Source organism: Bombina bombina, chromosome 3, assembly GCF_027579735.1.
Source record: "Bombina bombina isolate aBomBom1 chromosome 3, aBomBom1.pri, whole genome shotgun sequence".
Lineage (NCBI taxonomy): Eukaryota > Metazoa > Chordata > Amphibia > Anura > Bombinatoridae > Bombina > Bombina bombina.
In genome coordinates this window covers 728,755,503-728,769,305 of record NC_069501.1, presented here as the reverse complement: position 1 = coordinate 728,769,305, position 13,803 = coordinate 728,755,503, and the positions used below count along the sequence as shown (strand labels likewise).

General features: G+C 38.9%; 1 long non-coding RNA gene across 3 annotated transcripts in view; it reads left to right on the top strand.

The window, feature by feature from the left end:
* Nucleotides 1-13,803, top strand: part of LOC128653956 (uncharacterized) — a 431,620-nt gene that overhangs the window by 48,009 nt on the left and 369,808 nt on the right. Inside the window, exon 3 of one of the 3 annotated variants that reach the window (XR_008401408.1) lies at nucleotides 10,139-10,297. The exons of the other annotated variants lie outside the window; for them this stretch is intronic. This is a non-coding gene — a long non-coding RNA (uncharacterized LOC128653956). Of the gene's footprint in view, nucleotides 1-10,138; nucleotides 10,298-13,803 lie in introns of those variants that run through there. 3 annotated transcript variants of the gene reach the window in all.

The following is a 13,803-nucleotide window of genomic DNA, read 5'->3' as shown; positions in this document are numbered from 1 at the left end:
TTTACCTGTAAAATAAATCCTAACCTAAGTTACAATTACACCTAACACTACACTATACTTTAATAAATTATTCCTATTTAAAACTAAATACTTACCTGTAAAATAAACCCTAAGATAGCTACAATATAATTAATAATTACATTGTAGCTATTTTATGATTTATATTTATTTTGCAGGTAACTTTGTATTTATTTTAGCTAGGTAGAATAGTTATTAAATAGTTATTAACTATTTAATAACTACCTAGCTAAAAGAAATACAAAATTACCTGTAAAATAAATCCTAACCTAAGTTACAATTAAACCTAATACTACACTATCATTAAATTAATTAAATAAACTACCTACAAATAACTACAAATAAATACAATTACATAAACTAACTAAAGTACAAAAAATTAAAAAAGCTAAGTTACAAAAAATAAAAAAATAAGTTACAAACATTTTAAAAATATTACAACAATTTTAAGCTAATTACACCTAATCTAAGCCCCCTAATAAAATAACAACCCCCCCCAAAATAAAAAAATGCCCTACCCTATTCTAAATTAAATAAAGTTCAAAGCTCTTTTACCTTACCAGCCCTTAAAAGGGCCATTTGTGGGGGCATGCCCCAAAAAGTTCAGCTCTTTTGCCTGTAAAAGAAAAATACAACCCCCCCCCCCCCAACATTAAAACCCACCACCCACATACCCCTAATCTAACCCAAACCCCCCTTACAAAAACCTAACACTACTCCCCTGAAGATCATCCTACCTTTAGTCATCTTCACTCAGCCGAGCAGCGATGGAACCGAAGTGGACATCCGGAGCGGAAGAAGTTAATCCTCCAAGTGGCGCTGAAGAAATCTTCCATCCGATGAAGTCATCATCCAGGCGGCGATGAAGAAGTCTTCGATCCAGGCGATGTCATCTTCAAAGAGGTGCTGAAGAGGTCTTCTATCCGGGCGATGTCATATTCCAAGCCGGGTCTTGAATCTTCCTCCCGCCGACGCGGAACCTCTTTCTTCACCGACGGACTACGACGAATGAAGGCTCCTTTAAGGGACGTCATCCAAGATGGCGTCCCCTCAATTCCGATTGGCTGATAGGATTCTATCAGCCAATCGGAATTAAGATAGGAAAAATCTGATTGGCTGATGGAATCAGCCAATCAGATTGAGCTCGCATTCTATTGGCTGTTTCGATCAGCCAATAGAATGCGAGCTCAATCTGGCCAATCAGATTTTTCCTATCTTAATTCCGATTGGCTGATAGAATCCTATCAGACAATCAGAATTGAGGGGACGCCATCTTGGATGACGTCCCTTAAAGGAGCCTTCATTCGTCGTAGTCCGTCGGTGAAGAAGGAGGTTCCGCATCGGCGGGAGGAAGATTCAAGACCCGGCTTGGAAGATGACATCGCCCGGATAGAAGACCTCTTCAGCGCCTCTTTGAAGATGACATCGCCCGGATCGAAGACTTCTTCATCGCCGCCTGGATGATGACTTCATCGGATGGAAGATTTCTTCAGTGCCGCTTGGAGGATTAACTTCTTCCGCTCCGGATGTCCACTTCGGTTCCATCGCTGCTCGGCTGAGTGAAAACGACTAAAGGTAGGATGATCTTCAGGGGATTAGTGTTAGGTTTTTGTAAGGGGGGTTTGGGTTAGATTAGGGGTATGTGGGTGGTGGGTTTTAATGTTGGGGGGGGGGTTGTATTTTTCTTTTACAGGCAAAAGAGCTGAACTTTTTGGGGCATGCCCCCACAAATGGCCCTTTTAAGGGCTGGTAAGGTAAAAGAGCTTTGAACTTTATTTAATTTAGAATTGGGTAGGGCATTTTTTTATTTTGGGGGGATTTGTTATTTTATTAGGGGGCTTAGATTAGGTGTAATTAGCTTAAAATTGTTGTAATATTTTTAAAATGTTTGTAACTTATTTTTTTATTTTTTGTAACTTAGCTTTTTTTATTTTTTGTACTTTAGTTAGTTTATGTAATTGTATTTAATTGTAGTTATTTGTAGGTAGTTTATTTAATTAATTTAATGAGAGTGTAGTATTAGGTTTAATAGTAACTTAGGTTAGGATTTATTTTACAGGTAATTTTGTATTTCTTTTAGCTAGGTAGTTATTAAATAGTTAATAACTATTTAATAACTATTCTACCTAGCTAAAATAAATACAAAGTTACCTGTAAAATAAATATAAATCCTAAGATAGCTACAATATAATTATTATTTATATTGTAGCTATCTTAGGGTTTATTTTACAGGTAAGTATTTAGTTTTAAATAGGAATAATTTATTAAAGTATAGTGTAGTGTTAGGTGTAATTATAACTTAGGTTAGGATTTATTTTACAGGTAAATTTCAGTTTATTTTAGCTAGGTAAGCTATTAAATAGTTAATAACTATTTAATAGCTATTGTACCTAGTTAAAATAAATTGAAATTTGCCTGTAAAATAAAAATAAATCCTAAGATAGCTACAATATAATTATTATTTATATTCTAGCTATATTAGGGTTTATTTTAAAGGTAAGTATTTAGTTTTAAATAGGATTAATTTAGTTAATAATAAAAATATTATTTAGATTTATTTAATTAATATTTAAGTTAGGGGGGCGTTAGGGTTAGGGTTAGACTTAGGTTTAGGGGTTAATAATTTTATTACAGTGGCGGCGGCATAGTGGGGGGCAGGATAGGGGTTAATAAATTTATTATAGGTGGCGACGGTGTAGGGGGGGCAGATTAGGGGTTAATAAATTTCTTATAGGTGGCGACGGTGTAGGGGGGGGGGGCAGGATAGGGGTTAATACATTTATAATAGTTGCGGTGGGCTCTGGGAGCGGCGGTTTAGGGGTTAATATGTAAAGAGTAGCTTGCAGTGGGCTCCGGGAGCGGCGGTTTAGGGGTTAATATGTATAGAGTAGCTTGCGGTGGGCTCCGGGAGTGGCGGTTTAGGGGGTAATAACTTTATTTAGTTGCGGCGGTGTAGAGGGGCAGATTAGTGGTGTTTAGACTCGGGGTACATGTTAGGGTGTTAGGTGCAGACAGCTCCCATAGAAATCAATGGGATGTCTGTCAGCAGCGAACTTGTACTTTCGCTATGGTCAGACTCCCATTGATTCCTATGGGATCCGCCGCCTCCAGGGGTGGCAGTTTGAAAACCAGGTACGTTGGGCCGTAAAAGTGCAGAGCGTACCTGCTAGTCATTTGATAACTAGCAAAAGTAGTGAGAATGTGCCGCACTTGTGTGCGGAACATCTGGAGTGACGTAAGAATCGATCTGTGTCTGACTGAGTCCGGCGGATCGAAGCTTACGTCACTAAATTCTACTTTAGCCGGTCTCGAGCCTTTGATAACTAAGGTGAATCAGCCTCGCCACAAATACGCTGCGGAATTCCAGCGTATTTGAGGTTGACGGCTTGATAACTACCCCCCGTTGGCTAACTATGGAGGGCTAAGGGTGATCTGATTCTATCCGCTAGTAGGGAAATTATATGCAACATAACTATGGGGATAAAAGGCCTTAAAGGTTGCAACCATTAATAATAAGGGATATAAGCAGACTGTCCCAATCACAAATATTAGGTACATATTTAAACTTAAGATATACTGTGAGAAATAAACATCTTTTGTGCACACTTAGTCCTCTCTTGGAGAATAATTGGTATAATTGAGCATAATGATGCACGTTATATAAATATCTTAGGATATTTTTCTACACACCTATGAAAAATCAAATTGGTGTAATATACAATATAGAGATAGGGCAAAAATAAATAAATAAAAAATAAATAAATAAAAAAATAAAAAATAAAAAATGAACTGGATTATTCCTACTAAGCTATATTTTGAATATTATTAAAGGCGATATGTTGAGAGAGAAACCGCTATTTAGACTCTGGTATCAGAACGAGCTTAATGGGATACATATACTTAGCTAATGCCAAACTATAGGAAAGTGTCCCTTAGTAGGACTACCAATAGAGGGAGATTAACCCCTTAAGGACCAGCGACGTACCCTGTATGTCGCTGGCCTTTTTTTGGGACTTGATTGTTTTAAAGGTCTTGCCACCAGCGTTGAGACTGCTCTATTCCATAAAGCCTGCTGGAGGGAAGGCATTAATAGTGTGTTCTTGCTAGACTTGTGCTATTATGTTCTGAAAAAAACCTTAACGACCAGTGACATACAGGGTGCATTGTGGTCATTAAGGGGTTAACATACATCCTATATTCATATAATGAAGAATATATGGGGGTCATTGCAGATAGAAAGATGTAACCAACCTTTTATCATCCACTACTAGTAGTATATATAGCTAGGAGCAGATCCCGTTGCTATCACAAATTGAAAAATAGGGGGATGCAGTGTAATGGTGGTAAACATCCAGAAAACAGAAATTAAAAAGTAATAAATATATACTAAATCTAAGCGTTCCCATAATAATAAAATACTTAACCCCAAAGCAGCTAAAAATATTGTGGACTATATCGGTTCGGTAGAAACAGGCATATATCTATGTTGACAGTGGTAAACCATGCCAGCCGGGTGCGGGCCCTACACCCAGCAACAGACACATCACATAAGGAGGAGCTATTAGTGTATCACTCGCCTGAAAGAGTAGGTTAATAAGAGTCAAGCAACCTGTATCTATCTGAAATACATAAGCATATATCTTATAGCTGTAACATATCAAAGAACCGAACAATGAGCAAATTAAAATGACATTTTCATCCATGGACACAATAACATGCTAAGGTAAAGCAATCTTCAATAGGGATATAATATTAGAACTAAGTGAACTAAAGCACAGTGTCACCCATAAATGGATTAAACATAGAAATAAAAGTATTGGACATATGACAGGAAACCATTGTCAAGAAAGAAAATATAGGGGTTAGATAGGTACATATACAAGCTTGGTATAGTTAATAATCTTAAGGTAGTCTCCAATGATATGTAATTTAGTCCAAACCTGCTGGAATATAAGCCATGCTTAAAATAAACTGTGTAAGACGGCTGTAATTTATACATCTGCAGATAATATATACACATAAGTTATTCCAAAAGACTTAAGGTTAAATAGACAGCTTATACATAAGGGGAGAGTACTGTTGTTGATCGCTGAAGCCAAATGTGTGTATACTAAGAAAAACAATTTTTAATAATATGAACACTTATCATATGGGGTACTCAGGACAGTCCAATCCAAGCATGGGAAACATTGCCATAAAGAAAATTGTAAAGGAGTCTCAGTGACCAGGTATCTCGGATGCTATGTTCAGATTAACCAATACCAGTCCGCTGGCCCCATGGAATATACTGCTCTTGTTCCTTGAGAAGTGCAGGCGGATCAGAGGGAGTCTCATTGCTGCTGGTGGTGCTAGGCATTGGTGCGGGAACAAAGACTAACAGTTGGCGGGACTTGAGACCGGGAGCTTTCATGAGAGTGTGCGGTAAGGCCGCTGAGGCCGTGGGGTAATCTGCAGCTCCGTGTTTCAATCTGTGTTTCCTAAAGTAGCCATGCTGCTCGTCCGACGCAGTGAACTCAGCAGCTCGCACACTTCCTTTCTGAGCTATTTCTGACCCCCCTGGTTGCCGCGTGGGTGCTTCATATATGAACGGAGTGACTGGGGCTGCACTCTGTGGGCTCTCCTCAAGCTTCAAAATAGGTTCTTCAGCAACTATATCTTCTGTCCGTGTGGTCTCACATGAATTGTCCAGGCAATTGCATGTCTTCCTCTCAAAATCTGCGATCAGATCCACAACAGCTGCATAGAATGCCTGTATATGCATACTGTTAAATTAGTATAGGTGCAACCATGCGGTCCAAGATGGCGCTTCACACTTTTCCACAATCCTAATATTAATTATTGTTTTGGCTATTGTAATTATTGTAATTATATTGTTTTCTAAAAGCAAGAAAACAAAGACAAAATGTGTTATTCAAATACCACTACTGATTTATACTAATGCATTGTAATATATTACTAACAATACATGTTTTATGCATATTCTAAACAATATTATATCTATTTTATATATTACTGCAATTTATAACAGTTTATTTAAAACTAAATACAAGTGTGGGCAATAATATGTTATAATAATATAAATAAATAATGTTCATTCTACTCAAATAAGGCGTTCTGTAAAACAGGTGGATCACAATTTTACTATATTGTGGAAAACATAAAGAAATATACTGTTAAAATAGTAATGAACTCACCCAGCAAAATAATTATATTTTTCCTTTTAGTCGCATTAGTACAACATTATCATATCTCTTTTTAAAAGGGCTGTGTCTAGAGAAATACAGAACAGTTTGTGTTGTTTCAAAGGTAGTTTTGTCTGTATGTGTAAAACATATATAAAGGAGTAATAAAGCAAACAAATTGCAGTTCTTTCAAGCTTAAATATCTGACAGCTAGATTACGAGTTTTGCGTAATGGCTGTTCGCAAATTTTTATTGCGCACTCTTCATAACGTAGGTATTACGAGTTTGAAAACAACCTTATTATGCATCATGGTAACACGAGTACCATATTTATTTCCCTGGCATAATCACGGACGCGTAATGGATTATCCCATAGAGATCAATGCAAACTGAAGAATATACAGATTTTTTATCTAACACTCGATATTGAGAGAACTACACACTGCTCTGGCATTTTACACATACAACATAATGGACACTAAAAAGAATCAGATCAAATGTACAAACAACATTCTCTCACACAACATAGCACATATGCATTCAACATTCACAATCCTTTACAACAAATACTACATAACATTTACACTAAACGAGGATTCGAAAAATACTTTGGGATCTGCATCACGAAACAAAACAACAAGAAAAAATTAATTTCACGATACACAAATAAAACATTTGCATTGGCGATTAGGAAACATTATTAAAAATAAACATTTACAACAATTAACAAATACGATACAAACAGAAATCAGCATTTGGATATTGAAATACTAAATTAGGAGAATGTTATGCAAAACGATCACTATCATCGGATTATACATGTGACAAAACCAATCTCGCCACTGTACATTGGAGGGCCTGTTATGGAACATTCTTTGGGCTGGAGGTACATGGGCTTAAGGATACCCAGAGACTGCATGGAAATATGGAATGTTATATGCTGGACACCCCATGTACTTTCATAACTCTGTCTTATGTCTATGTCACCCTGTATCCATAAATACAGGATGGGTACAGGGTGTGAGTGCCCCTTGTGGGAGCAATTGTGACTCTATAAGCCAAGTGGGCATAAAAGACTTTATAGCTAATAAGAACTGTTCCTATATTCTCTAATAAGATGTATTCTATGTATGTTTAAGATCTGATTGTGTCTCAGGAGTCTGTCTGGGTAAACTGATTGTGTCCTTGTGTGATTATGTTAACTAGACTGCCCAACATCAGATTGTCTGAGTACTTAATATGTTAATCTGTTTTACCTGTGAATAGACAATTCTTAGAGGTTTGATGCATTGTTCATATGTTTGCTTTACTGTTAAACCAATGCCCTTTAACCTGAAGCCAGGGTGTATAAATCTGTGTGCTGCCTTCAAATAAAGTAGTCATTCTGTTTAAACCTGAAAACTGGCTGGTTTGTGAATTGCTGATTCCCTATGCAGGACGTTGTTCATCTGATATTAACCTTGGTACACTGTTGGTACCGTAACATTGGTGGCAGCGACGGAATGAACCTTATCGCCCAGAAGAGCAACTACACAAGCCAGTAACCTCAGGAAGAGGGGGATTATTACAATACTGACTAAGATGGAAAAGAGAAAAGTAAATTTTGCAGCTTTTAAAAACTTCCTGGAAACAGAAGGAGAGATTGATGGGTACCTTGCGGATTTTGAGAGGCAATGTGCACTACACAAGGTACCCGCAGAGGACTGGGTCACGATATTATCTGGAAAATTATCCGGCCGGGCCAGAGAGGCTTTTCGGGCCATTCCAGATGAGGAAGTCAGGGATTATAATACTGTAAAAGAGGCTCTGCTCTCCAGGTATGCGGTTACACCGGAGGCATACCGGAGACGGTTCAGAGACACTGTTAAATTAGCTGGAGATTCCTACCTTGAGTGGGCATGTAAGGTGCACCGCACAGCAGCTCACTGGATAGCGGGGTGCCAAGCCATATCTGGGGAAGAGGTGCTGCAGCTATTCCTGTTGGAACATTGCTTCGACAAATTACCCGCAGGAGTTCGAGAGTGGGTTCGGGACCGTAAACCCTCCACCCTGCAGGAAGCGGCTCGCTTGGCAGATGAGTATACGGATGCCCGCAAACTGGACACTGCTACCACTAAGCCCCCTGCTAGAGTGGAGTACAGACCCCCAGTCACCCCAGCAGCTGCCAGTTACCAAACCCCGGCGCACCACTATACCACACGGCCTCCGGCCACGAACTACCCTCAGAGAGCCCTGCGGTGCTACTCACAACCTATTCGGTGCTTTAGATGTAAGCAACTAGGGCACAAAAGACCAGAGTGTCCCCTAAACGCAGCGAACCAAGCGCAGTCCTGGAGAAGACCCGCCGGCGGAATCCCACGTAATCCTCAGCCTGCGGCCCGCTACGTAGAGGCGCAAGAATGCTGGAGCATCCTACATGAGGCAGACCTTGTGCAAGCTGCCCACCGGAATAACCGGCAACTGGTTAAAGTGAATGGGAAGAAGGTCAGTGGTCTACGGGATACTGGTGCTACCATGACCTTGCTTCAAAAGAACTTGGTGTCTGAGAAACAGTACACTGGAGACACTGTGGCTGTGAGGGTAGCAGGGGGCGATGTGTTCAGCCTACCTGTTGCCAGGGTACATTTGGATTGGGGAGTGGGCGCTAGACCTGTGAATGTGGGGGTCAAGAAGGACTTACCTGCTGATGTTCTTCTTGGAAATGACTTGGCCCCCCTTGTTTCTGCCTACGCTCCTATGGGTCCCGCTGATGTTAACTCTGTGACTACCCGTGCCCAGATCCGTGCAGCAGAGACTGACCCACCTGCTGCTAAGCCCCAGGACGCTGAGCTCAGTAAATCTCTATCCGCTATTGATATGTGGAGGTCCCGTTACAATGCGCTGATGAAGGAGAAGAGGAGCGCAGAGGAAAAAGCACGTTTAGAACAGGAATCTCTGCTAGACAAGCTGCACCGACAGACTGCAGAAAACACCAGCTTGAGAGTGGAACATGAAACATTAAAGACAAACTTAGTGACACTGGAGGAGAAGCTGACGCTGGCTCATAGTGAGGTGCAGCAACTCAAGGGCACCCTATGTCAGTATGAAGGGATTGTGGATACCTATAAAGAGCAGGTACAGAAAACTCGTAAAGAAGCTGATGGGATTTTGAAGGACTGTTTGGCCCTGGTCTGGGCACTGAGGAATTTGAACCCTTGTTTGTATGGACAGGAATTCTCTCTCATAACGGGAATACAGATGGATTGTCCCAGCAAACTGACATGCCTACCAGGCGCTCTGGTGGTATATGGCACAGTATATACCCTGGACAGCCGAGCATGACAAACTAGAGGGAGAGGAGTTTGATGGTCCTGTCCCCCAGCAACACGGCTGTTTAGCCAAAGGGGAGACGATTGGTCTCCCCCTCCAGCAGCACAGCTATGTATCCGAAGGGGAGACAGTCGGTCTTCCCCTCCAGCAACCAGGCTCCCACCAGGCTACTCGATACCAGGAACCTAAGGAGGACTCGATACCAGGAACCTGAGATTTTCATCTGATGGTAAGCTCATTTAATAATCTATTTACATCCACCTCATAACCCATTCATCTGCAAAATAAATTAGGGATACGACTAACGCAATTAGGTTTTTTAAACATTATTACATAAACACATTCAGAATTACCTTAAGAAACTTGGATTTGAAGAAAAGCCATCACATTATTATTTAGTCTACAGATTAGGTGTGCATTTAAACAGATTTAAGACGCACGCAAAAATACATTCATATTGACCATCTAGATATCCCAAAGACGGTTTGCAAATACGTAAATTGTATCGATTGCTTTTGGTAACAATTGAATTACGAAGAAAGCCTCATTAATACACTTTCAAAAATAACATTTACATCTTAATTTGGAATTGTGCTTATGTCTCTTATTTCTTTAATTTCCAAATATAGAGTCTGTGGCCGGTGAGGAGGAAACACAGCACGAACATGCTCCTCCTTCACCCAGGCATGAGAGTGGAGCAGAAGATGACAAGCCACCTCGGGGAGAACTGGAGGAGAACCCTGCAGAAAATATCCTTGCACCAGCCCCCCCCTGCAGAAGCAGACCAAGCAGCCCCCCCATGCAGCAGCAGCAGCCTGCCATGCAGCAGCTCCCCCTGAGGAGAACATCCACTCCGAAATCCCAGAGGTGGATCTAATGAGGGCCTTCCTGGAGGAAATGCAGAACTCCCGGAGGGCACAACAGGCACACACAGAGTTTATGACCAATGCAGTGAACTGCCTAATCGAAGGACTAACGGATATGTTAAATATTCATAATCATATATTGCAGTTCATCCGGGAGTTGGCAATCAGACCATATCCCGAAATGGGAAGACCACAAGAGCCTGGACCATCAACTCCTGGACCATCAACTCCTGGACCATTAGCTCCTGTGCCTCTCCCATCTCCTACTCTGCCTGGTCAATCCACTCACAGTACTCCTTCCCTTCTTCCACAACCATTTACAATGAGGACACGTCAGAGGGGGCATTTGGCCACCTCAGAGACTCAGTCTTGTGGGAAGAATGGAAGGAGGAAGAAGTAATATATTGTTTTTAATTTAAAGTTAATTTATAAAGGATAAGTATGTGATGATGTTGTCTTCTTACACTTGTGGAGCACACTGTATTCAATCTGCTTCTATGGGACCAGCTCCATGGAGGCAGGCTATTTGCAGAGTGTGTTTTACAAGTGTGTTGAGACAACATCATCACATGCTGTCCTTGTTGATTAGATTGATTGTTTTTTGCGATGTGATGCCCAAACCTGTTCTATTAATACAAAACAATGACCATTACAATTATACATGATGGCATATCACTGTGTTGATGCAAACAACATAGCTTAAACAAGAACATATGCTAACATATAATAATTATTATGGCTTATTGGTATATCTACATGTGCTTGTTAAATCAAGCAAATATTGGCAGTTTATAATAAGCCTGTATGCCATATTTCTCTCGATGTGTTGACAACATTGAATACGTTAAATAAAGTGTATATTTTTCACGCTAGCTTAAATTTTTTTACTTATTTGCAAAATATATTTAATTTAAAAATGCATGAAAGCAGAAAATGTGCTTACATGTTTTTGACAGAGCATAACATTTTAAACAACATTCACGTTTACTCATATTCTTTGATTCCTTATCTTGTTATCCTTTGGGAGGGGAGTGGGAGTGTGGGATGGGGGAGAGGGGGATGCCGAGAAGTGGAAGGTCCATCTGAAATATATAATACAATTTTATAAATACATATATTATATGAAAATATATTATTATATTAAAATAAATTAATATTCACCATGGTTTTAAATCTGTATTCATTTTCTCATAAAATATTTATAGAAAGTCACAATAATGACTATGTTTAAAGTTATTGATTGATTTGAATCAAGTCTAATTTATAATAATACTTCATTGATCCTTGAAACTCTGATTGCTCACTGGTATTTTTTATGAAACGTTTGATCAATACATTAAAAATCATATATTTCAAAGTCAACATTATGTGCTAATCTTTCTGATTTCACAATATGATATTTCTCTTTTTGATAATATATCAGTACACATGCATGCATTTGATATTGAAATGCCATAGAGTTCTTTTAGACACATGCCCATGAATTGACTTTGGAGACTCCACCAATTGGATAATATTGGAGTGTGTAAAATGATCAAATATAAATGGCCACTCCACATAGCCTTTGAAACAAGGTAATCACTGATTACCAAATAGATTAAGATGATTGCCTTTGTAATCTTAAATATAATTATTTTAAGCTTGATGGTTCAATCAATTACTATTCAGAATATATGCACGGTAAATACTACTGTTTATATTAAATATTAAGAATAGAATGGTATCTATCTGACATTACTTTTACAGAGTATGTTTTGTGAATATATCTTTTACATTAGGCTTAAAAGTATGTCATTCCAATATTAATAGACACATTTAGAATTTAACTTTTTAGTTAGAGGAATATTAATGTTTGTTCGAGTGAAATGGACAGTCTACACATAAATCATTTTCAAATCACTTTATATATCATACATCATGAAATTAAATAATTGAATTTCAACATGATTATGTTTTATGTATACTTAGAAGTGGCTGAGAAGCTCCGAACAATGATGACATAATGAGATGATCTGCATCTAGGCACTCAGATGATTAGCATGATTATTGGTTGTTTGGATGTAATATGCATGTGACATCATGATGTCATTCATGACAATTTATACATAAATAAGCAAATTAATCCAGTGGTGTATTTGAAAATTAATGGAATAATATATTTTAAAGGGACCAAGCTGTAGACTTTAGTTTTATTCAATAGTATGATTTTGAAACAATATATGTTATATACATGTTGTTATATATGTTTGACGTACCATCAGACTCCAAGGGAACCACATTCTCCTCCATTGCACATTTAACATCCATATCTGTAAGACATAATATGTTGTGTACACATTAAAATCAAATATTATAACATGTGTAACTGGTGCTCAAGGACACACATCAATGATGCATTAAAGAGATTCTGAATCAAAGTTAGGAATTTTATAATTGCAATGGAGCATGCAATTGAAATAAATTATATCATTATCAATGATTAATAATTAAATGTAATTATCTGTATTTTATAAATCCGGAAAAAAGCATAATACACAGAAAATTTATACAAAATATCAAGATGTGCTAACCATGTTCTGAAGCACAAAGTTGTAGACTAAGAAGCTTTGAGATATTAATATTAAACTAATAAAATAAATAGATGTATCATTAGAGGAGTACATTGTAAGTTTTATTCAAATGGAATGCTTCATCATAATCATGATCAGAATATTTTTTTGCAAAAGACACCTTTAATGACGTATGAATAAGTCAATGGGCTTACCAGCATCCTGCAAAGGCAGGTCTGCATTGGTGCTGGATCCCTCCGGGCTTGTAAAATTAACTTAGGCCTAGATTTGGAGTTTGGCGGTAGATGGGCTGTTAACGCTACGCGGGCTTTTTTCTGGCCGCACCATAAAATTAACTCTGGTATCGAGAGTCCAAAAAAATGCTGCGTTAGGCTCCAAAAAAGGAGCGTAGAGCATTTTTACCGCAAATGCAACTCTCGATACCAGAGTTGCTTACGGACGCGGCCAACCTCAAAAACGTGCTCGTGCACGATTCTCCCATAGGAAACAATGGGGCTGTTTGAGCTGAAAAAAAACCTAACACCTGCAAAAAAGCAGCGTTCAGCTCCTAACGCAGCCCCATTGTTTCCTATGGGGAAACACTTCCTACGTCTGCACCTAACACTCTAACATGTACCCCGAGTCTAAACACTCCTACCCTTACACTTATTAACCCCTAATCTGCCGCCCCTGCTATCGCTGACCCCTGCATTATATTATTAACCCCTAATCTTCCGCTCCGTAAACCGCCGCAACTTACATTATCCCTATGTACCCCTAATCTGCTGCCCCTAACACCGCCGACCCCTATATTATAATTATATTTATTAACCCCTAACCTGCCCCCCACAACGTCGCCGCCAGCTACTTACAATAATT